Raw genomic sequence first — 23,938 nt, forward strand, 5'->3', positions numbered from 1 at the left:
ATTAAGGTATCATGTTATAATACATTCTTTTTTTAATAATTCCTAGAGACTAACCCACATATTGTATGAATATGTTTTCCTAGATAATCTTGACTTAATTGTCCAAATTTCCATGTGGCATACTTCTGTAACAGTATTTTTAAATTCATTAAATGTTGGTGGAAGATCTGTAATCCAGTTTCTGGTTATAATCTTTCTAGCCACTGCCAGGATTGACAATAACAAAGGGATTTAATTTTTTTTATTATTGCAATGTATAAGCGTGTTAAAGAGGATCATAGATTTGGTTATAATAAAGTTATCAGTGAATATGGCTTGTAAAAACTTGTTTACTTTTTCCCAATAGTCATTTAATTCCTTACAGTCATAAAAGTGTGCCAATTAGCATTTTTTTCCAATTTACACCGTTTACATTTTCTTTTTTAGTAATCTTACTCATAAGTGGATTGTAACATGCCCTATACATGAATTTCCATGTATATAACTTCCACCTAAGTGAGGATGTTGTTTTGCTAGGTGATTCTAAGATGTTCTTCTTATCTTTATCAGCTGGTTGTACATCATTTATAGAAATATAATAGTTCCAAAAGCCTTCTGAGCAGCAATATGTTTAATCTCTAATTACCTTATATATACTTATGATAACTTGCCTTTGGATGTAGTTTTATGTTGTATATTCAGAACTAGGTAGTTTAACAACAATGGAATAGCTTCTTTATTAGTAGGTGATATTAACTAAAACGTACTTAAGAGGAATTGCCTATACACTTGTAATTCTAACCAGAGATTATCTAATTCAAACTCTTGAATTAAGTTGTCTGTAGTTTTGATTCCATTATTTACCATCCACCTAAACCAATATATTACTCCTTTTTCTTTAAATAATAATATTTTAGTGGAATCAGCAGAGGAAATGACTCCTTGTGTATAGGCTAAAGGGTATAAGAGGAAGGACCATTCTTTATATATTGGGTATTTATATATAAAGTTTCTGAAATTTATTATAATAGTTGAAATATAAGTAGTTGAATGCTTTGGTGTAATGTATGTTGTAAAGAGTTATTTTACTATCCAGATGAAAGGATTGTTTAATGTATTTAATTTATAAGTTTGGGGTCTAATAAATGTGTCCATACCTATTGCTTCCCAATATTCTTTCCATTTAGCTAGATATGCAGGCTCCACTAGTAAAGAAATGGTTTTAATTATAGAGGAAACAGAGTATAACTCTAAGTCAGGAAAGGCTATTCCTCCTTTTGTCCAGCTACTTAGGTGATATTTTAGAGCTATCCTAGGTTTGTTTGAATACCATAAAAATCTTAACATCATTGAATTTAGTTTTCTAACTATTTGTTTTGGTGGGAGTAATGAAATTGACTGAATAATATATAATATGTTTGGGAGTATGATTATTTTAATTATTGTTAGTCTTTCTTCCATTGTAAAGAAGATTTTATTCCACTTAGTTATTAGAGATTGACTATTACTCATTATGTTATTATAGTTAAGATGTATTATATTTTTATATACTTGATTAAAGTTATCCCTAAACAGGCAAACTGGCCTGAATCTGAGATATATTTATGGTATTCATTTCCTAGATTTTTCTTATTAAGGTAAATGGGAAGTATCTTTGTTTTTTTTGTTTTTTATTTTTAAAGGTCAGGCCTGATATTTCTGAAAGTTATCCATGGAAGTAACTAAAGCAGGAATTGATAATATATTTCCATTTAGTGTGATAAGAACATCATCTGCAAAGAGTTGAATTTTACAGTAGATGTTATTTCTGAGTTTCTATTGAATCCCTCTATATCTTTATTCATTCTTATAGAATTAGCCCATGGTTCCATTATTACAGTTAATAATAAGGGGAAAGAGGACAACCTTGTTTGGTTCCTTTTAATATTAGGATGTTTTGTGAGATATATGTACCTATTTTTATATAACCTTGGGTGCCTTTGTATAAATATGATATTAAGTTTATAAAGTTATCTGAAAAATTTAAATTTTTAAGTAATATAAACACATAGTCCCAATTCACTGAGTCAAATGCAGAAGTTATATCTAAGCTTATTAAGATTAAGTCTTTTTTTCTTATTTGAGTAATCTATTAAAGTAAGTATTCTTTTTACATTATCAAATGTACTTCTATTTATTATAAAACCAGTTTGGTCATCATTGATTAAGTTTGGAAGAAGTTGCTTCAGTTTGTCTGGGTATATATTCATAGACATTTTGTAGTCTACATTCAATAGAGAAATTGGTCTGTAAGAGAAGCATTTTGTTGAATATTTAGTTTTACTATAGGAGCTATAAACCTGACTTTCCCTCAGACCTTCTTATTTCATCATATCTCTTGTATGTCCCTCTTCTTTGCCCTTACCCCACATCTGCTTTTCTGTCTCCCTAGTTCCTTCGGTATGCGTGCTACTTGTGTTCACCACACAGGTTCCACATTCATTGTTAGGTACTGTTAGCCCTGATGAAGTGGCCACAATTGTCCTTTGCCTCAGTTAATTTCTTTTAATTAGAAATTTTGCTGATTCTATCAGATTCCGGCAGATTGTGATGAGTGTATTTATATACATCCATCTACAAATTACATTGATACCTGTAATTGTGGATATTTGTCAGTTTTCAGAGACATTACTGCACATTTCTATTCCTTTAGTAATTTTCAGTAAGTTGCACTGAGCTTGTATAATTTCCATAGATGTACATTGGTGATGCACATATGTATCCCAGTTTATAAACACATTTTCATGACATACAGATTTGACCATGACTGCTTGTGCAGATGTTGCTGGTTAAATCTGCTATGTGCTGAGTTATTTATACGTGTGTGTGTGTGTGTGTGTGTGTGTGTGTGTGTGTGTGTGTGTGTGTGTGTGTGTGTGTGTGTGTGTGTGTGTATGCTGTTGTATATATATATATATATATATATATATATATATATATATATATATATATATATATATATATATATATATATATATATATATATATATATATATATATATATATATATATATATATATATATATATATATATATATATATATAGATAGATATATGGATCTACTTCTGAAGCCTGACTCTCAGATGATCGACTTTCAAAATCCCAAGACATAAATCACAAAAGTGCAGAAACTCAAATGTCGATGTTTTACCAGAGTAAGTAAACAACTGGCCAACATGCCCTGTTCTCCACTGTAATGCAATCCTGGAGTTAGTATATTTAATTAGGGGGAGTGTGAGGGACACAGCCCTCTACATTGTGGTGTGTTGGGCTGTAGCCCCTCACCTAGGTGGGTTTACTTACCTCAGTGTGAGTTTTGTTTACAGTTGGCCACATATTTACTTACCGTAGTAAAACATCCACATTCAGGTTTCTGCACTTTCTTGATTTTCATCTTGGGATTTTGAAAGTTGGTCATCTGAGAGTCTGGATTTAGAAGTAGACCCATGTATGTATGTGTGTATATATATATATATATATATATATATATATATATATATACATACACACACATACATAGGCTTTCTAGTTATGTGGGCATCTCCAGTACTTTATATTTATAAACATAATGCAGTACAGAATATATTCACCCAACTACATTAGTATCCACAGATTTAAATGACTGTACTGTAAAAGCCGCAGTGGTGCAGCAGTAGTGTTGTCGCCTCACAGCAAGAGGTTCTCTCGTTCGATTCTCAGCTGGAGCGCCTTCTGTGTGGAGTCTGCATGTCCTCCCCGTGGTCGAGTGGCGTTTGAAAGACATGCATGAATGGGTGTGCCTTCATTGAACGTTGGGCATTTAGCTGGCACCTCGGCACCATAAAAATCTACTGCCAATCATTAGCGGACCGGAGTTCCGCTGTGGCGACCCCTAACTGGGAAAAGCCGAAAGAAGAAGAACAACTGAATGTACTGTAAGTTTCTACAAAGTGCACTTCCAGCATTCTAATTTTACATAGCAGATAGCAGATACCATCAGATAAAGGAGCATTCACTATCATGCCTCAAAATGCATTCATAACAGTGTAATATTATTTTTGACAATAAAGTTAAATAATGGTGCTGCACCTGTTTATGAAAAATATAAATAAACAATTCAAAGCATTACAATAGTATTGTGTTGAATAATTTAACTCTCATGAGTAGCATATTAGGTCTACATGCCTACAACAGAAAGTCCACTTCACTCTGGCAAGATCAATAACTCACTTGGACAACTGCAGAACATTTATCTTTGCAGCAAGAATGGCAAAAATAATGTAAACAGCTAAGAAGGGTATTAAAACTGCATTGTTACACCTAAATACATGTCCTACCTACTCAGCCACATGGAAAAGGGAGCATAAAAAATATGTATTCCATCAATGTTAGTCTGTCCACTGGTTTATTGGTGTACATAAACACATTATCAGTATATTGTCAGTGATCGAAGGGTATTTATTGAACAGATGTGAGGTATAACAGATAATGATGGTAGTCTGGGAATAATATCACATATACAAAGTAGAAACAGCATAAAACTTGACCTGAATTATATACACAGGTATCTGTTTCCTACTATATGCATGTCAGGGTATGTACTTAACCAATATGGTGGGGTATCAGCAATGGATGGGTCCACTGCATTACCTCAGTGGGTGGCACAAATATAAGTTTAAAGATTTCTACAACAGTAAGCTCATTGAAATGACACCTTCTAGATGCAGCACAGAAAAATGAGGGGGACTTTTGTATACACTACTGAGGTGTTAAAGTGGGAAAACTTTCACTTACTGTAGGGCTGTGGTTCTGTCTCATGGACATCTCTGATCCAATCTACAGCTGCTCCAGTGTCCTCCAGTGGAGATCATCATAGCAGTACCAGACATGCACAGTTGTCCTCTACATGACCATCTATCCATGAATCTACTGGACAATGGTGTTTCAAGACTCAGTCATTGCAAATGCCCTCTTTTGTGCTCTCATGCTTCTTTCATGTGTGACACATGAAGAAAGTTCAGGGTGTCCTGCTCTGTCCATTTGGGTGCTTAGATGTGCCACAGTCATTTCTCACTTACCGTAGTATCGATGACCACTGAGGGTGCTCTTTCAACTCACAGATCTAGACAGAATGACTAAGAACAAATTATATACTACTTTTTAAATGTGGTACACAAGAGGAGACAGATCTCAGTCATAAACATTATAGACTCGCCAACAAAGTGCAGTTGTACTGGCAGCAGTACTTCAGGAGGAATTCCAAAGAGTCTTACACCAAGCTACTCTGTGTGTTTAGTGTAAGTAAATGGGGCTTTACAGATTTGTCAAAAGCAGTACTATCACCACAGAGTAAAGCATAAAACCAAAACATTAATAAAAAAGAAAAGAAAAGAAAAACAGTCGTGTAACAAGATAAGTACTTTCGGGTGTGATGTCACCCTTCTTCAGATCTAATTCATTCATAAAACAACCGTCCATTTAAAGAAGTTACATGAAGCTAATTTTGGAACACTTCGAACCCATTAAACAGGATTTGAAAAAATTGGTTGAACAGCAACAAAAAGAAATAGAAAGTAAGTTTCTTGATGATGTATTTATAGATAAACTTGAGGACTTCTACTCTAATGTTTCTGTATTGCATGTACGTTTAGAACATATTAAATCTAAAAAAAATTGATGAGAGACTATACAGACTTTAAGAATGGCAGGATATTTGTATGGCCTGAAGAACAATGTGCTGCTAATGAGAGAGAGGGTGTTAAAAGCAATTTGTTAACTGTGTCAAATGATTCTGAATTAACAAATGATAAACAGCATTCTTTGAGTGATGCAACCACATCCCGAGGTGACATTACTAATGAACAACAGGAGAATATTTCTTTCACAAAACATGAGCAACTAGGAGTTAATTTGGTGGCGAGATGTAAAGATAACTCAGTTTAATCCTCATTTTTTTAAACTCTTCATTTTCCTGTAAAATCAATGAATATGCACAGAGGACCCAGCTCATTAAGTTAGGGCAGGAAGAGGAGGAAGGTCTCTATAGACCATTAACTAATGCATCTCTAGATACAGCACAACCAATACAGTAGTGAATTTAAGTGGTTACCAACTGTTAACAGCGCAACTCAGTTTGCTTAAAAAGGGTTTGACCTTTATTCCTGCCACTTCTTCATGATTGAGTGATATTTCTGTGAACTTGAAATTGTTCTGCAGGAGCGTCCTGTTAAAGAGTTTGCATGCAGACAATGATGACATGAATGTGAATATTTTTAAAAAGCTGAGTCAATTCACACCCCAGAATAATCCAGTTTTGGAGACCTTTTTAAAAGTCTGTCAGACAAGATTTTTAAAACTTTGAGCCAACACAAATGATATTATCAAAATTTAACCCCTCAAGAAAGAGTAGCAATACGTGAACTACCAAGGAACAATCAGATCATTATTTGTCCTGCTGATAAGGGAGGGGCCATAGTAGTCATGGATTTATTGGATTATGATGCTAGAATGCTTGCTGTGCTTGATACATTGAACACATATATGCCCATAGACTACATAAGAGTAAGAATGATGATTAAGACCATTAATGATACAATTTATTATCTTTATATGTGTCAAAAACTTGATCAAATTTTAATGGAATATTTAACTGTAATACACCCACTCATTCCATCCATAAAATGCTTTCCTAAAATTCACAAGGATACTATGAATTCCCCACTTCACCTGATAGTCGCAGAAGAGGGATGGGTGACTGAGCCAACATCGATTTATATCAAGAAGCAATTGAGAGAAGCTTGATGTGTGGCTCATACATTTTAAGAGACAATAAGCAATTTTTGAGACATTGCTTTTTCTGCCAGTATCACTAACTATGCTTCCTTGTTAATGGTTACCATGGATATAACGAGTTTGTTCACTGTTATTCCTAATGGATATGAAATAACAGCTATTAAAAAGATGTTACCTAGTAACACATGTTACACCTTAGAGAAGATTGACTCAGTATGTTCACTTCTGGAATTGGTATTAGAAAATAATGTTTTTATATATCGAACTCAAGTTTACTGACAGAAATGGGGTGTCGCAATGGGCACCCATGTGCAAATAGTTATGCCAGCCTGGTGTTGGCTAACTGGGAACTGGAATGTGTCCTGTCTAATAATTCTTTCTGCTCTAAGATCAAATATAAGAGATTCGTGGATGACCTCTTTATCTTGTGGCAAGGAACATCAGAAGAACTACCTGACTTTGTATGATATTTAGAATCTACTACTGATTTTCTGAGTTTTACAGTTCACTTCTCCCATGAAAGCATTAACTTTCTGGATGTTTCTCTGGAATTAGACATGGTGACTGGTGCCGCTCATCCAGTCAGGATCAAATAAACGAGTCTTTGTGGGTTCTGTTCAAGCAGCTTTATTATGTACAAACACATCAGGATTGAGGCTTAATAACTAGATAAACTTATAAACAAACTAGCTATTACACTCATACATTCTCATTCTCTTGCTGCACTCACAAAATGGCACTGAAGCTAGCATGTGCTGGCTATTTATATGCACGTGCCGACCCTGAAACACTTAAAGTTACAACATACACACACTAGTCTACATCCTCTCTCTTTGAGAAATAAGTCATGCAATGTTGACAACATTAATTGACATGCAATCAGTACAAATAACTCTTTGTCATGCAATTATAAAGAACTAAATACATATAAACAATTATGTCCAGGTTGCTGTGTATTTCATACTGGGTCTGGAGATATGACCAAATCATGTGACATAGAAATTAGAATCAGGTCTAGCAATAGGGACTGTCTCTGCTGAATGTTCAACTTTAGAGACATCATCGGGAATGGAAGTAGAAGTTAAGACATGTTCTGCAACAAGAGCATTGTCTGAATTACTCTGAGATCTAGAGTCTGTATCACAGGAACAATGCTGTGATATCGATTCTGGTACAGGAAGGATAGGTCTGTGATTTCTCCTGTACTCCTCACCCTCAGATTCAATGAAGTATGATCTCAGCTCAGTACATATACCTGTTACTTGCCCAATCCAGATGAAACCTTTCACTGTTTGTATCCTCACTGTCTCTCCTTCTTTCAATGGATGAAGAAATCTGCTCGATTTATCCTTAATGGACTTCTGGAAGGAACACTTTCTGAATAACTTGGCTCTAATTTTCCTGTTGTTCATAGCTTTAGGCCTCAATAAACTGCAACTAATATGCAGTGTTGTTCTGGTTTGCCTAGACAGAAGTCTTTGAGCAGGCGAGCCAAGTATATCGTCACGGGGTATGTTTCTGAGATTATGTAAATTCAAAAAGACATCAGTATTATCATGCTTTGGCCTCTCAAATAATTGCTTTGCACATTGTACTGCACATTCAGCTAGTCCATTTGACTGTGGATATTCTGGACTACTAGTGGCATGTACATGGATATTCTGGACTACTAGTGGCATGTACATGGATATTCTGGATTACTAGTGGCATGTACATGGATATTCTGGACTACTAGTGGCATGTACATGGATATTCTGGACTACTAGTGGCATGTACATGGATATTCTGGATTACTAGTGGCATGTACATGGATATTCTGGACTACTAGTGGCATGTACATGGATATTCTGGATTACTAGTGGCATGTGCATGGATATTCTGGACTACTAGTGGCATGTACATGGATATTCTGGATTACTAGTGGCATGTACATGGATATTCTGGATTACTAGTGGCATGTACAAAGTCTCATTCTTTTGCAAATTTCTGAAGCAACTGACTAGTAAATTGAGTATCATTGTCTGAAATAACTTTGTGTGGACTACCATGGACTGAGAAATGACATTTCAACTTGGTGATAACAGCAGTGGACTTTAGGTTAGGTAGTAAATCAATCTCAAACCAGTTCAAATAAGCATTACCAACACTAAGTAATGCTGACCATTCCACTCGAATATATCACTAGCTACTGTTGATCAAGGTAGTTCAGGAACTTGACTTAGCTGAAGTGGTCCTTTTTGCAAATGCGGTTTAGTACTATTGCATATTGAACAAGAAGAAAGTACTTTATCAATGTCTTTTAGAAGAGAAGGCCAAAATACTAGTTCTCTCACCCTTCTTTTGGTAGATTCAGAAGCTGGGTGACCACGATGCAAAATCTGGATATAGTCATGTTGTAAGGAAGCAAAAACAACAGTTTTAGGACCTTTGAAAATAATGCCATCTTTCATTAACATTTCATCTCTGAGGAAAATAAGCTTGCATTTCAGGTGGTACGCTAGATTAACGGCCATCCAACATTAATGTAGTGACTGAGTTTTTGCAAAATTGGATCAGTCTTTGTATGATTTCTCAGCTCATAAAGTCTTGTGGTAGAAAACGTATGCACTTTCATGATGTCAACGTCAAAATTCTCTGCATGAATCTGTTCTGTTGCATTTCTGGGTGATCTGGATAAGATATCAGCCAGATAAAGAAGTTTGCCTTTGCACACCTACTATCTACATTACTCTATGCCTCCCCTGTGCTCACTAACCTTTGCAAAACTGATCTAAACAAACTTGAATCATGCTACAATAAAATAGCAAGATTTGCTACAGGCTCATCCTATAAAACTCATCACCATGAGTGTCTCATCAAACTTAACTGGTTAGCGCTCCCACTAATACTTCAAAGCAATCAGCTCTAACTAGTGCACAAAATATTAAACTACTCAGAAAAAATCCCAGCTCTACAACATCCCTTGCACCACTACTAGAACCTTAAGATCTAGCACCCAAAATCACCTACAGATCACCAAATTTAACAATGAGGCAGCAAAAATCTGTCTACAGCCACTCAATCTCTAAACTCTAGAACTCCCTTCCTGCCCACTTAACATCAAACAACTCATAGGTTCATAGGCTGGTACAAGGCTATCGGCCCTAGGGCCTATACAAGCCTAGCCATAACAATTCCCTGGCTATTCCTTCCCACACTATTTACTTCCCTGAACCCCTGTGTAGCAGGGCGACTGACATGATCCCTGGGGTGAATTTCCTTTCTCCCATCCAATCACCAAGGTTCCTTTTGAAGAGGGCCAAATAGGCGCTCTGCTTGACATGTATGGGCAGTCTATTCCAGTGTCTGGAGAGTCTCTGGGTCAGGAAACTATCCCTCCAGCATGTTTTGTTTATTGTGATGACAAGATTTAGATCCCTGGAGCATGTGGCTCTGAGGGATTGGGATTTTTTTAAATGTAGCATGTCCAACAACTCTGGGTTTGACATGGCCTTGTATGTTAAGCAGAGATCGCCTCAGAGTAGATGATATGCAACAGAGTATAGCTGGAGTTTTTTAAGGTGGTCAGCATAGGGCATCTGCTTTAGGCCTGTGATTCTTTTAGTGAGGTATTTCTGCGGCCTTTCCAGTTGTTGTAGATGTCTTGAGAGATACATACCAAATGGGGTGTTGTATTGTATAATGGGTCTAATGAGGGATGAGTACAGTGGGACAATGATCTCCTTTTTTCTGTATGAAAATCCCTTAGTGATGAGGTGTGCCACATAGAAGGATTTCCTGACTGTTGTGGTGATGTGGTTATTGAAGGTGAGACCACTGTCCACCTGTATCCCTAAGTCTCTTATCACACTTTCGGTGTTTAGTGTACTGCCACCTATGTCATAATTCATGGGTACATATTTTTTCCCAAAGGGGATAACTATACATTTTTTGGCATTGAGCTTAAGCCCATGGCTCTGGCACCATGCATCTGTTTCTGTAAGGCCCTTTTGTAGAGTATCCACATCATTTGGGGATTCAATAATGGCTCCCAGTTTGCAGTCATCTGCGAACTTTGTTAGCCAGAGTCCCTTAGTGTTGGCCTGTACTTCAGAGAAGTAGATGCCAAACAAGAGAGGTCCCAGGACTGAACCCTGAGGTACTCCACTTGTCACTTGTCTGGAGCTGGATTTGGAGTCAGCTACTTTTACAGTGTGGGTTCTGTCAGTAAGCCAGTTGGCAACCCATCGAGTGATGTAGGGATTAATGTCCAGCTTAGTAAGTTTATCTATGATTCCAGAGTGGGGGATGGTGTCAAAGGCCTTGGCGAGGTCCAAATAGGCTGTGTGGACTGCTTACCCTCGTCCATGGCTCTGGAGACTGATTTGAAGAAGTCAATAAGGTTCAGGAGACAAGATCGGCCCATCACAAACCCAAACTGGGTGGGGTCCAGTGTTTTAAGGTTGCCAATGTCTTTGTTTATAAGTTCCATGATAATACATTCCATGGCTTTACAGATCAGGCTCGTCAGACTGATGGGGCAGTAGTTCCCGGGATCCAAGGTGGATCCCCCCTTGTGGAGTGGGATAACTGTAGCTGTGTGCCACTCAGTGGGCATGAAGCCTGAGGTGAGGGTATGATTAAACATGACACTTAGGTGAGGTGCCAGTTCATTCTGTAGTTCATGTAGTACATAGCCTGGGATGTCATCTGGTCCCATGGATGCTGTATTCTTAGCTTTGGAGAGTGCGTTTTTTACCTTTGTGGTCATTATTACTGGAATATGGCAATCTTCCAGTATTGAGATGGGCCATTTAGGGTGTGAGAGGGGGGTGAAGTTGGCACTGAATCGATCTGCCAGGATAGTGGCAATATCCTTGGGATCAGTATATTTAATGCCATTCTGTTGTAGCTCAGAGCAGATCTGAGCATTGTCATTTAGATTCTTGACATAGTTATAGAATGCCTTGTGGTTGTCTTTGGAATCTTTGGCAATTTTATTTTCGTAACTAGCTTTGGAGGATTTTATGAGGGATCTCAGCTTCTTACTGAGGCTGGTAAGGGAGTTTTTTGCATCCTGGGATTTTCCCCTTTTCTGCAACAGTTTTTTCCTTTTGTTGTAAAGTTTGTTTATGGCAGGGGACCACCAGATTGGCTTCCTTTTTTTGGAAAAGAGCATCTTGGTTCTATTTGGGATGGCACGATTCATGCATGAGTGGATGTGCTCGTACAGTGCCTTAGTGTAGGATTCAGCAGTTGAACTTTCAGTTCCCGTCCGCATGGGTGTCATGAAGTTTGTAACTTCTGACTTGAGTAGCATGAAGTTGGCCTTGGAGAAGTTTTTTATGGAGGTTTCCTTACTGGGGGGTGGGGGTGGGATGCGGATGTTAAGGTTGATTAGCTTATGGTCTGACCTGACCAACGAGGGGGTGACCATAGGTGTGGTGCATCGATTTCCCATGTTGGTAATGACCAGGTCTAGGATATTGGATCCCCTGGTGGGACTATGGATTAGTTGATCCAGGGCATTGGAATTTATGAATTCCAAGAACTGTTGGGCAATGGAGTTGGTACACGAGTAGTTTTCCCAGTTAATGGCAGGGTAGTTGAAATCACCCAGTATTAGGGTGTTTGGTTGTATATTCATATTTTCCAGTATGTTTAGAAAGGTGTAGTGAGAATCTTGGGGCAAGGTGGTGGATCTGTAGCAAGTTACAATTTGGATTGCAGTCTTACCTAGTGTTAGTTGCACCTGGAGAATTTCAGACGCATTGCGTTGGGCAACTAACCTGGTGGTGTGAATATCCTTGGTGAATATGAATACTCCTCCACCTTTAGTGTTTTGATCCTAGTTTGGTAGCCGAAAAGTGTGGTAAGAATTGTAGCCTGGTATTGCAGGTGTGCTCTCTGGAGCCTTGAACCAGGTCTCAGTTACTGCACAGATATTGATGTTCTCCATTTTTAGGAGTGCCTCGAGAGAGTGCATTTTGAGGTTTAGACTTCTAGCATTGAGTAGCATTACCTTCAGATTTTTCATGCTTGTACCTGTTACGGTGGTGGTTTTGTCCTTTGAACTTTGCCTAAAAAAGGCACTATAGGGGTGGCAAGAGCCTTAGCTAGTAACCTGAATCCCAGGGGCGATAGATGCAGACCATCTCTGGCAAAGCATCGTGGTCTGTCGATCATGTCGCCTCAGGTAGACAGATACTGGATCCCCTTTGAATGACACCAGAAGCTTAGCCAATTGTTGAAGTCAATCATTTTGTCCTTATATTGTGATATCATTATGGGCGAAGGCAGGATGCTACTCAGGGCTAGGGTCATACCTGCCTGGGCCACATGATCCGGGAGCTCTTCCAAGTCTCTTTTCATGTAGTCCAGGGAGGTACGTCTCAAGTCATTCACTCCAACATGGACAATGACAGAGTCATATTTGTACTTGTTGTGGAGTGACTTGAGTGCATGAGTTATGTGGCGGATACTGGCACCTGACAGGCAGCTCACTGTAATTTTCTCCTTGTTCAACCTGGTGAGTGGGACATCAGTGTGCCTGACTATAGAATCACCTATGACTAAAGTGTTAGGTACGTTGTCTTGCCTTAGGGGCTGTTGCTGGTTGGCACACTGGTGTTGTGAGCTATGTGACACTTTGGTTGTGATTGGTATTTGTTTGCGTTTCAGCTTCGGAGGTCCTTGTTGCTTGGGCAGGTTACAGTTAAGGGCCTCTGCATATGTGGATTTAGTGTTGCTATGTGTGGGTGTTGGTGGTGTGAGTTTAGAAGGGCTATGTGTTGCTTTAGGTGTAGTGCGGGCGTTAACCTTCTCCTCTTGACTGTCTAGCACAATTATGGGTGGAGAGAGCATTGCTTCCAGTTTAGCTATGTAAGTGCATCTCTCACAGGTTGTAGTGTTGGATGGTAGGAGGACAGGGTTGTCTGTGTACATGAGGCAATTGCTGCATTGCCTCAGTATGCCCAGATTAACCAGGTGGACAGGAGAAATCAACGGAAGCTGACCCTTGGACATGCCTGATTTGGTGCTTTTTTTTTTTTTTTTAAAGTACAGGAGCTGTTTTCCCTTACCTTAGCAAGGTACTTTGCAGTTATAGGATGTTCAGTACCTATGATTAATGTCTCCTTATTAATAAGGAGAGTTGAGTGCTTGTATCAGTTTAAGGCTTCCTAGTGCTTTCCAGCGGGTATTAGAGTAAGTGCTAGTCACAGGGATGCTTAAAGGTAAGGTGAAAAAAATGGTTTATCCTAAACACTGCAGTGTGCACTAGTGAAGTTAGATGTGAAAGTAGGTAACTTAAGTTTTACCTGTCTAAAAAGTTAAGTTTTAGTGGAGAGTCACTATTTTTAAAACAGCAAGATAGATTGAAAGGGGGTGGTCACTTTTGTATGCTGGTACTATGGAATACAGTAGGATGGCCAATAAATGTAAATAGTTGAAGGGGGGTGATGTCACAAAATGATAATTTTGTGCTTACTCACACAAGCCAGTGAAAGCAGAGAGGAAATGAGATATATGGTCAAATTAACATAAGAGGCAGGCAGCTAGAAAGACAGCGGTATTTAAGAACACGACAGTGACAGGGTGGTGGGGTAGGGAAACATTTCTGCCCGACTCACAAGAAACAGAGCTGTGGTGTCTTTTGAAGTTTTAATATGCAGTTAAAAGCAGAACACAAGCAAAACACAAGGTAAAGACAACAAATCACAGCACTCCAAATATAAAAAAGGCAATAAACCAATACAAAATACAACAAATAAAAAGCAAACCAACCTTTCCCTCACAGCAAAGTGTAGCAGAGTCTGGGTGAGCCTTTTCAATAAAGCTCTGAAATGTTTTATTTTACTCCATCACTCAATTTAAGAAACTCCTTAAAACTCACTTCATGAACAACAGGCTTTGCTCCTGTCTCACCCCTGGATAAAACTCTAGTATACAGCTAATCTCTCTGCACCACACTAAAATATGCTACCTTCTTAGCCTACCCATAGTCCTAATATTACTACAGGATAGGAAATGTTTTCCAGCATATTAAGAGAGCATTACTAGCTGCTCATCCATTTGTCTAGTAGCTACTGTAATGAATTCCATGTATTGCTCCTCATAATTATGAACTTGTTTACACTGCCCTGCCTTTTGCTCTCATAATTATTCAGAGTATATACAATATGTGTCACTTAGTGTCACAATGCTAGTCTGCCTGTAATGAATGTCACAAGTAATGGCTTTTAATGTTAAAAATGAATGTAATTGGAGCTTTTCTCCCGGGCCTCCGCTGAAAATGGACCTGCATCCAGCCGCACTCTCCCAGTTAACAAATGTAAAATAAAATAAAATAAAATAAATAAAAAAAATTTGTATAGACCATTTTGAAGTCATACGTTTTGTAATTTGAGCATCATTCTTTGTAATCTCACAGGAGCTGAATGCATAGGCTTCTTTGGAATAGTATCTAGAGGTTGGTAATCAGTTACAATCTGAATAGCTCAACCATAGATATAATCGTGAAACTTTGAACATGCAAATACTATTGCTAAAAGTTCTTTCTCAATTTGAGCATATTGCATTTTAATTTGGGTAAGACTTCTAGATGTATAGGCTACTGGTCTGTCGTCTTGAAGAATAACTGCACCAAGACTAAATCTTGAAACATCACAGGAAAGGGTGGCAATTTTCTGCTTAAGGTCTTCAAATGCTCTTTGGTGCTGTTCCAACCAAGACCATGTAACATTTTTGCACTTCAGCTCTCTCAAAGGTGCTGCCAACTCACTGAAGTCTGGTATAAACTTGCCTAAATAGTTGACCATACCAAGAAAACGTTGCACATCCTGATTATTCTCTGGTGTTGGCATCTCAAGAATGGCTGCCTGCTTGGACAGGTCTGGTCTTAAGCCATTGCTAGTAAATAAATGACCTGCATATGTAACTTCTGGTAGTCTGAATTTGCACTTCAGAGGATTGAGCTTTAAGTTAACTTCACATGCTCTGTCCAGAACTTTCTTAAGGTTTCTGTCATGCTCTGCTTCACCATTGCCTCCAACCAATAAATCATCTACTATTATGGCACAAGGATAACCTGAAAAAAATTGCTCCATTGCACGCTGGAAGACTTCACTTGCAAAATTTATTCCAAATGGCATCCTGAGGAATGTATAGCTGCCAAATGTGGTACTGAGTAGTCAGTAATGAAGATATGTGATCAAGCATCACTTGCCAAAATGAACTTTTTGCATCTAAAACAGAAAAAACAGTGGCATTTGGTATTAGGGCTGCAACTTCCTCGACTGTACGCATTGGATGATGCCATCTCTTTAAAGCTTTGTTCAAATCTCTTGGGTCAATACATATTCTGATATTGTCTGTGCCTTTTTTGTGGGCTTCTACCATGGATGGCACCCATTCAGTTGGTTCTGTAACTGGACAAATTACACCTTGCTGCAGCATTTTATCCATCTGAGCTTTGACTTTATCCTACATACCTATCTGAACTTTTCTTGCTGGTCTGATTACTAGACTGACCTCTGGGTCTAACTTCATGGAATATGCGACTGGAAGTTTGCCCAACTTGTCATCGAAAACATCAGCATACTCTGAGAAAATAGCTTCAGTAAAATTGGAACTAGAATATGTGCTTATATGATGAACTTCTTTGGTAAAAGAAGGCAAATCCATTCTCAAACTGTCTCTGAGACCCAACAATGACTGCATAGGTCTTCGGACTACATGGAATAACAAGCTGTCACAGTTCCTAGCCACATAACATGAAAGCAATACTGAGCCTTCATTTTGAAATTTTTCACCTCCATAAGCCACAAGTTTCACACAACTAGTCACACTGAGTTGTATACCAGTTCAAACCTTAGCAAATGTGTCTGCTAACATAACATTACACTTAGAGCTAGTGTCCACTTTAAGCTCAGTGGATTTACCATTGATCTGGACAGTACAAAACACTTCATTCTTTGCCAACACATTTATTGCATCAGCCTTTGCACCAATTACTGATACACCATCTATGTAGAAAGTAGAATTGCAGGTCTCTATATGATCAACTTGCTTTTTCGACTGACCCTTCTTTATAACTGTGTGAGGTTTGCTTGATTTACATAGCTTTTGAAAATGGTTCCATTTTCTACACCTGTGGCATTGCTGACCAAATGCTAAGCATTATTTTCTTTTAGACTCATGACTGGCACCATAATTGCAACCATTATCAATAAAACTGGATTTAGGTTTGGCTGGCTCACCCTTGTACTGCACTGAGCATGTCCTTTTCTTAGAAATTGCTGGAAAACTACAGGATCTCCCTGGAAAACCTGCAGGGGTGGCAGCTGCCATGTGCTTAGGCCTGCTTCTACTAGCCACATGTTGCATGCTGTCTACATTTTCTCTGGAGCTTGCTGAAACCATGCTCTTATCACTTGCAAGCATACTTGTGTGTCTTTCTGCAACTTCATAGATCTGACAAATCTCAATAGCTTTGCTCAGTGTTAAATCACTGTTGTGAAGCAAAATCTTTCTCACTGCAGCACTATTAATACCACACACAAGCCTGTCCTTTATCAATTCATCTTTTAAGTCACCAAACCAACACATTTTAGTTTCTCAAGTCAGTTATATAGGCTGCAAAAGTTTCCCCTGGTTTTTGATCTCTTGTGTAAAACAAATGCCTCTCTAATGTAATATTTGTCTGGGGGTTACACATTTCCCTGAACTTGCACTTCAAACACTCAGGGTCTTCCCTTGATTCAGATTGTACAACAATATGACAGTTTTCACCTTCTCCCTCATATACTGCTGGTGCATACACAAATGAACACTGTCTGTCAATAGCCTCTGACCCAGCTATGTTTAGAAAATGAATGCCCTGGTGCAAGCTGCTTGTATAAAAATATCATATTCTTGCTCAAATATTCTCCAGTTGTCTGCAATATTCTGACCACTGGTGAGGATTTTTGAAATCAATATGCCATATTGACACCAGTGAAGGCTTTTGCAAGTATGCATAAACAAACACACATATACATATACCAGAAATTTATGCCAGTATTTGTAACCATGCCCAATACCACAACAAGTCTCTAAATAACTGAACTATGTGAAATAAGTCTCTCGGGCACTATAATACTCTTAAAATCACTGTACTGTAAAAGTTACTTATCATCATTGTAAGAAACATTTCAAATAACTGCACTGTGCAAAAAATGGGCAGAAGAAGCTCAGAGTAAGAAACATTTCAAAGTAACTGCACTTTGCGAATAAACAGTACAGAGCACACGGAAACTCCCCCAAAATGGCTGTACTCTGCTAAATAACTCTTTACTGTGCAAGAAACACTCTGTAGTGGTGGCACTTTGCGAATAGACACACCCAGCACAAGAAACTCTTCAAAATGGCTGTATTTTGATTGTACTTTATGAAATAGTTGCACTTTGCACACAAATAAACTCTCCAGAATAAATGCACAGTAATAAGCACACACTGTAAGCACTTTTAAACACTTTCAGATATTTCGAATAACTCTTGTTATGCCCTGAATACAATGCAAAGTAGTAGTTATGCTAAAACACAGTATTTTGCCAAAAAACATGCAGTCTCCTTGGTTTATTTATGCTTAATGTTCACCTTTTTGCCCTTTATTATATTTCTTTTGCTTGTTTTATCTTTTTTTATGCTAATTAGGCCTTTCTCATGCTCGTTTTGTTCTAAACATGCCCGTTTTGCTTTAAACATGCTCATTTTGCAATTCTGAGGTAACTCTGAACCTTTTATGTGCTTTTCTGATAATTGTTTTATCAAATATCTCATTTTTAAACATTTAGCTTAATTAATAAACCGTTTGTGCCTCTTGTTTATTCAGTAATGCAATTTGTGCCCTTGTAATGCTCCATTTTAGCTTTTTTATAAAATAAATCATCCATGCAAGTTTTCATTACCTGTAGTTCATTTCTGGCCCTTTTTGTGCTTGTTTCTCTTAGTTTACCTTCACTGTTAACTCTGCACCTCATAGCTCTGGAAAGCAGTCTTTGGAATCCCAGTTCTGACACCATGTCGCTCATCCAGCCAGGATAAAATAGACGAGACTTTGTGGGTTCTGTTCAATCAGCTTTATTATGTACAAACACATCAGGACTGAGGCTTAATAACTTTAACTTAGATGCTCAGAAGCTAGCATGTGCTGGCTATTTATTCACACGTGCAAACCCTGAGATGGTTCTTAAAGGTACAACATACACACACTATTCTACAACTCGTATCAGTACCACAATTTTTTGTAAAGTGACTCTAGACTTCATACCTGGGAGGATGATTTTCTACAAGCAAACCAGATTTTGAGTGATGAATTCATTCAAAGAGGTTAGACCAGGAAAGAGGTGCATCATACTATACAACAAGTTGCTTCATTAAGAACGTCTTGAGGGAGACCTGTCTTCTCATGTGCAGAGGACAGAATTAACATTAACGAGCAGAAAATTACTCATTTGAATTCCCGAGCCAGAGTTCTGCTGACTTGCTCCAAAGATATTTTGGTATATGTGATATTATTAGAGGAAATTGGCACATTCTTATGTGTGATGATAATATCAAATGAGTAGTTGGCGAAGCTCTGTTCTTTTCATTCAAAAACAATAAGCAATTAAAATGTTTGTGCCATGATCAACTAAATAATCAAAGTTTGCTGCTCTGTACATATTGTAAATAGTTTTTACTTTGTTTGGTAATATTTTGCCTTAGAATGAGAGTACTGTTGTCATTTGTTATCTGTTATTTTTCTTGGAAAATGTAATAAAATATTTGAACAAAACCAAGTTTGCTACTCAAAAACAGGGCACATATCCATGTTTTACATCTACTTATTGCAATTTCTAAGAAGCAAGAATTTATAAATCCTATAAGTGGCAGGTCTTAGTCACTATGAGACTATGTCAATTGTAAAACTAAGAACTTTGTAAATATTGCCTGCTGTCAGAGACATGACTGTTTTTACATTGGCAAGACCAAACCAACAGGCAGTTAAAAGAGAGAATGTTAAAACATCTGAGTGATATATGTTTAAAGGATTAATATGTGATGTGGATATCCCACCGCTGCCAAACACAAATGTGACGTGGATAACCCAACCACTGTCACCACAAATGTGATGCCCATGCCCTGACTCAGCAATCAAAGAGCCTCAATCCTCACCACTACCACCAGAGTGGGCATCTCATATATGAGGAAAGGATAAGAAATACACACAGTAAAGTGCAATTTCCCTTAAGAGCACACAGAGATCACAGTCAGTCTGGGGTTGGTCACTCATTTGCTCTCCAAGTCCCCAATAAGACTCCCCACTGGCACAGCTATAGGGTCCAGATCTCAGCCAGCTGGGCAAGCTAAAATCTCCAGCACCCTCTCTGTCCAACCAGTGCTTCACATCCCTGCCCAAGTAGCTGACAAACACACACACTTTGAAATAAGAGTTTACACAACCACACAGACACTTCTGAGGAAGGCTAGCACAGGTTCTCCAGCTGTACCCCTTTTACCTAGACTATACGATAGTATCACTTGCCACCACCCAGTTAATATTTATCAGCTACTCAAAGGCCCTTAAATGGGTGTCCAATTATTACTGTGCAGTGTTATTATCCAATTGGTAGTATAGCCCACGGCTAAAGCTATTAGAGTGGCTTTCTACAATTTTACCAAAGGCATGCAAGTACTCTTAAGAGCTTAAATTGACTCTACACAAAACAGCCACAGTTAAAAGGTTTTAAAATATTTAATAATAAATAAAAACACAAGACAATACTTCTTACTACACAGTGCTAGTCAAGAGTTCAGAGATCACGCAAAAATACTTCATTCAGTAGCAAAGTTCTGATATCACAGAAAAACACTTAGTCTAATCTTTCTAGTTCCTAGCTATTTCTAAAAGAAAACACAAGTCTAAGATAACTTACATCTAGAGCAAGACAGTGCTGTGAGTTAGATAGTCAAGATAAAAATGCTTAAAAATCTCTGATTCTCTCTGTTTTTAAAATCACATTCCTGGTTCCCATTACATAATTCTTCACACTTCCCTGGGTACCCAGGCTAACAGAAACTACATTTACATTCTTAACATCTCTTTGTATTATCTTGCTGCTGGTCATGATGCAGAGCAATAAAAATACATTTGCATGTTTAAATCTAGCAATTTAAGTCTTGGTTAAAGCAATAGAAAGAATGTCTTCATCTGGACAGACTGGAGCCGACTTTAGATCAAAGGGTCACAACATGTTTTACTTGGTCAGCAGACAGCACTGTTGTGACATTTTTTTCAGTTCCACATTTAACATCAGTTTTTCCATTTAAGACCACAAGCATGTGGTTCACATTAATATTTACAGATGACAGAATTATCTCCAAAATTCTATCTGGCTAGGCTGGCAGCCTTCACCCTTATCTTCACATATCTCCCCCCTTTGAGAACTCAAGCTAGTTTTTCAAGTGACCCTTGAGAAACGCTGCTTGAGAGGGTTAGGCCTATCTGAGTATACCTTACCCCATTCCCTGTCTTGAGAGCCCATCTGCATTGGCATTGCTACTCCCACTGGGGTGCTGCACTGACATATCATATGCTTGCAACCCCAGACTCCATCTTAGCAACTTGGCATTTTTCTTGCTGGCTCTGTTTAACCATGTTAGGGGCTTGTGATCTGTCATAACAGTGAATTTTCTTCCATACAGATAAGGCTGAAGTTTCTGCAGTGCCCACACTATGGCTAGACATTCCTTTTCTACAGCTGCATAGAATTCCTCCCTGGGTTGGAGCCTACGACTGAGATAAACCACTGGGTGCTCTTCCCTCTCTGAAGAAATCTGGCTAAGTACAGCCCCCACCCCATGGTTTGAAGCATCCACCTGCACAACAAATTATTTGCTGTAATCTGGACTGGCTAACACAGGGGGTCCTTTCAAAGCTTCTTTAAGCTACTGGAATGCCTGCTCACATGCTGGGGTCCACACTACCTTATCTGTCCTGTTCTTCCTTGTCAGGATTGTGAGGGGAGCAGCTAGGGTACTATAACTGGGGACAAACTTTCTGTAGTACCCTGCTGGCCACCCTAAAAAGGTCCTCACCTGCTTTTTAGTAACAGGTGCAGGCCATGCCTGAATGACTTAAACTTTGGCTGGTTCTGGACTTATCTTACCACTCCCCACTCTATGTCCTAGGTAGGAGACCTCTGCCATACCCACCTGATATTTGCTTGGCTTAATGGTCAACCCTGCCCTCTGTCGTCTGCCCAGCACCTCCCTGACATGCTGAAGGTGCTCTGGCCAGGACTGGCTGTAGATGGCAATATCATCTAGGTAAGCAAGGGCAAACCCTCCTGCTCCTGCTAATATATTATCTACCAGCCTCTGCAATGTTGCTGGGGCATTCTTCATCCCAAAGGGCATCTTTGTGAACTCATACAAGCCAAAGGGAGTCACAAAGGCTGACTTCTGTTTAGCACTGGAAGTCAAGGGCACCTGCCAGCAACTCTTGGTAAGATCATTGGTTGTAAGATACTTAGCCCTATCCAGCTGCTCTAGGGCCTCATCTGTCCTAGGCATGGGGTAAGCATCTGACTCTGTGTAACTATTTAATTTCCTGTAGTCCACACAGAACCTGGTGCTGCCATCCTTCTTTGGCACCAGCACCACTGGGGAGGCCCAGGGACTGCTGGACTCTTGAATCACCCCTAGTTCTAACATCTCCTGTAACTCTTCCCTCAGAGTCTGTTTGAATCTCTCAGGCACTCTATAAGGGCCTGCCTAATAGGACTTTGGGGTCCTGTATCCACCTGGTGCTGCACCAGGTGGGTGCACCCTGGTTTCCCAGTGAACATGTCCCCAAATTCCTGCAACACTGCTCAGATTTCATGAACCTGGGTAGGAGATAGCTGCTGGGACATTGCTACCCCTTCCACTGAGGTGTCATCCTGAGCCTCACTGTGGAAATCAGTCCCCAGATCTCCCACAGACTCCTCCTGCAATCCACTGCAAATGCTCAGCACAAGGGCCTCCCTATCATGGTAAGGTTTCATCATGTTAACATGGTACAATTTGTGCCCCTGCCATCTACCTAGCAGTTCCACCATGTAGTTAACATCACTTACCTTTCTTACTACCTTGTAGGGTCCCTCCCAAGCTGCTTTCAGCTTGGTGTGTCTGACAGGAGTGATAACCATTACCTGCTGCCCCACAGCATACTCTCTAGCTCGAGAATTCCTGTCATACCACACCTTTTTCTGTTGTTGGGCTTCTGCCAGGTTTTCCTGGGCCAAGCCCTTGATTTCCCTGGGCCTTGTTCTCTTGTTCTCTTCTTAAGAAGAGGGAAATACAATCCTTTCAATCTTTTGTTGTCCACTTCGTTAAGAAGTTCTAAAAATAAATCCAAAGGGGGAGTTTTTTAAAAATATATAATAAATATGAGTTAGAGCATATAAGGGTTTAGTTGGTTTGATTTTATAGGATTATTTTTTGTAAGGGTATAGTTTACGAAAGAATTTTGAGTGAAACTAACGTTTGGTTAGTTATCAAGGGTATACTAAGACATAATGTATATGCAAGCATTTCAATAATATGTCATCAAATTAATAACATGATTGAATGTGCTGACTTATTTAAAATAAGGGTTTTATGTACTGGTTCTTTAAATGTTTGACCATATATGTCATGTATTGCATGTATAAATAATTGGCGGTTTTTAAAAAAGGTGTTTTAAGCTGAAGAAGCTGTGGTGTTACCATGGCGAAAACGCTGTTCTTATGACAAATAAAAGCGTTATTTTTACATATTTCTGGATTGGCATTTTACACGGAATAAGGAATTACTATTTGGAATTGATTTGTTGTCTGCCTGGGAGGTGACGTCTGTTTTTTGTGTACTTCAACTATGGCTAGAAGTGCCAGATGGTGGGCTCTAGGCACTACCAACTGCTGTACTTTCTAATCTTCTAGCCCTCCCTCAGAGGTCCACTCTCTGTATAGTAACCCTTTGTCCCAGTATACAGATTCCCCCTTGCCTTGAGTATCAGGTGCCTCCCTAGCTACCTGCCTCAGGCCTTGCAATGTAGGGTCTGAGAGCTGAGCCTGTCTCAACTCTCTCCTTGTAACCCTTCCCAGCTCCCCTTCCACAGGAAGT

The sequence above is a fragment of the Protopterus annectens genome, chromosome 2.part1 (genome assembly GCF_019279795.1).
Source record: "Protopterus annectens isolate FY-2018-M chromosome 2.part1, PAN1.0, whole genome shotgun sequence".
NCBI classification, from domain to species: domain Eukaryota; kingdom Metazoa; phylum Chordata; order Ceratodontiformes; family Protopteridae; genus Protopterus; species Protopterus annectens.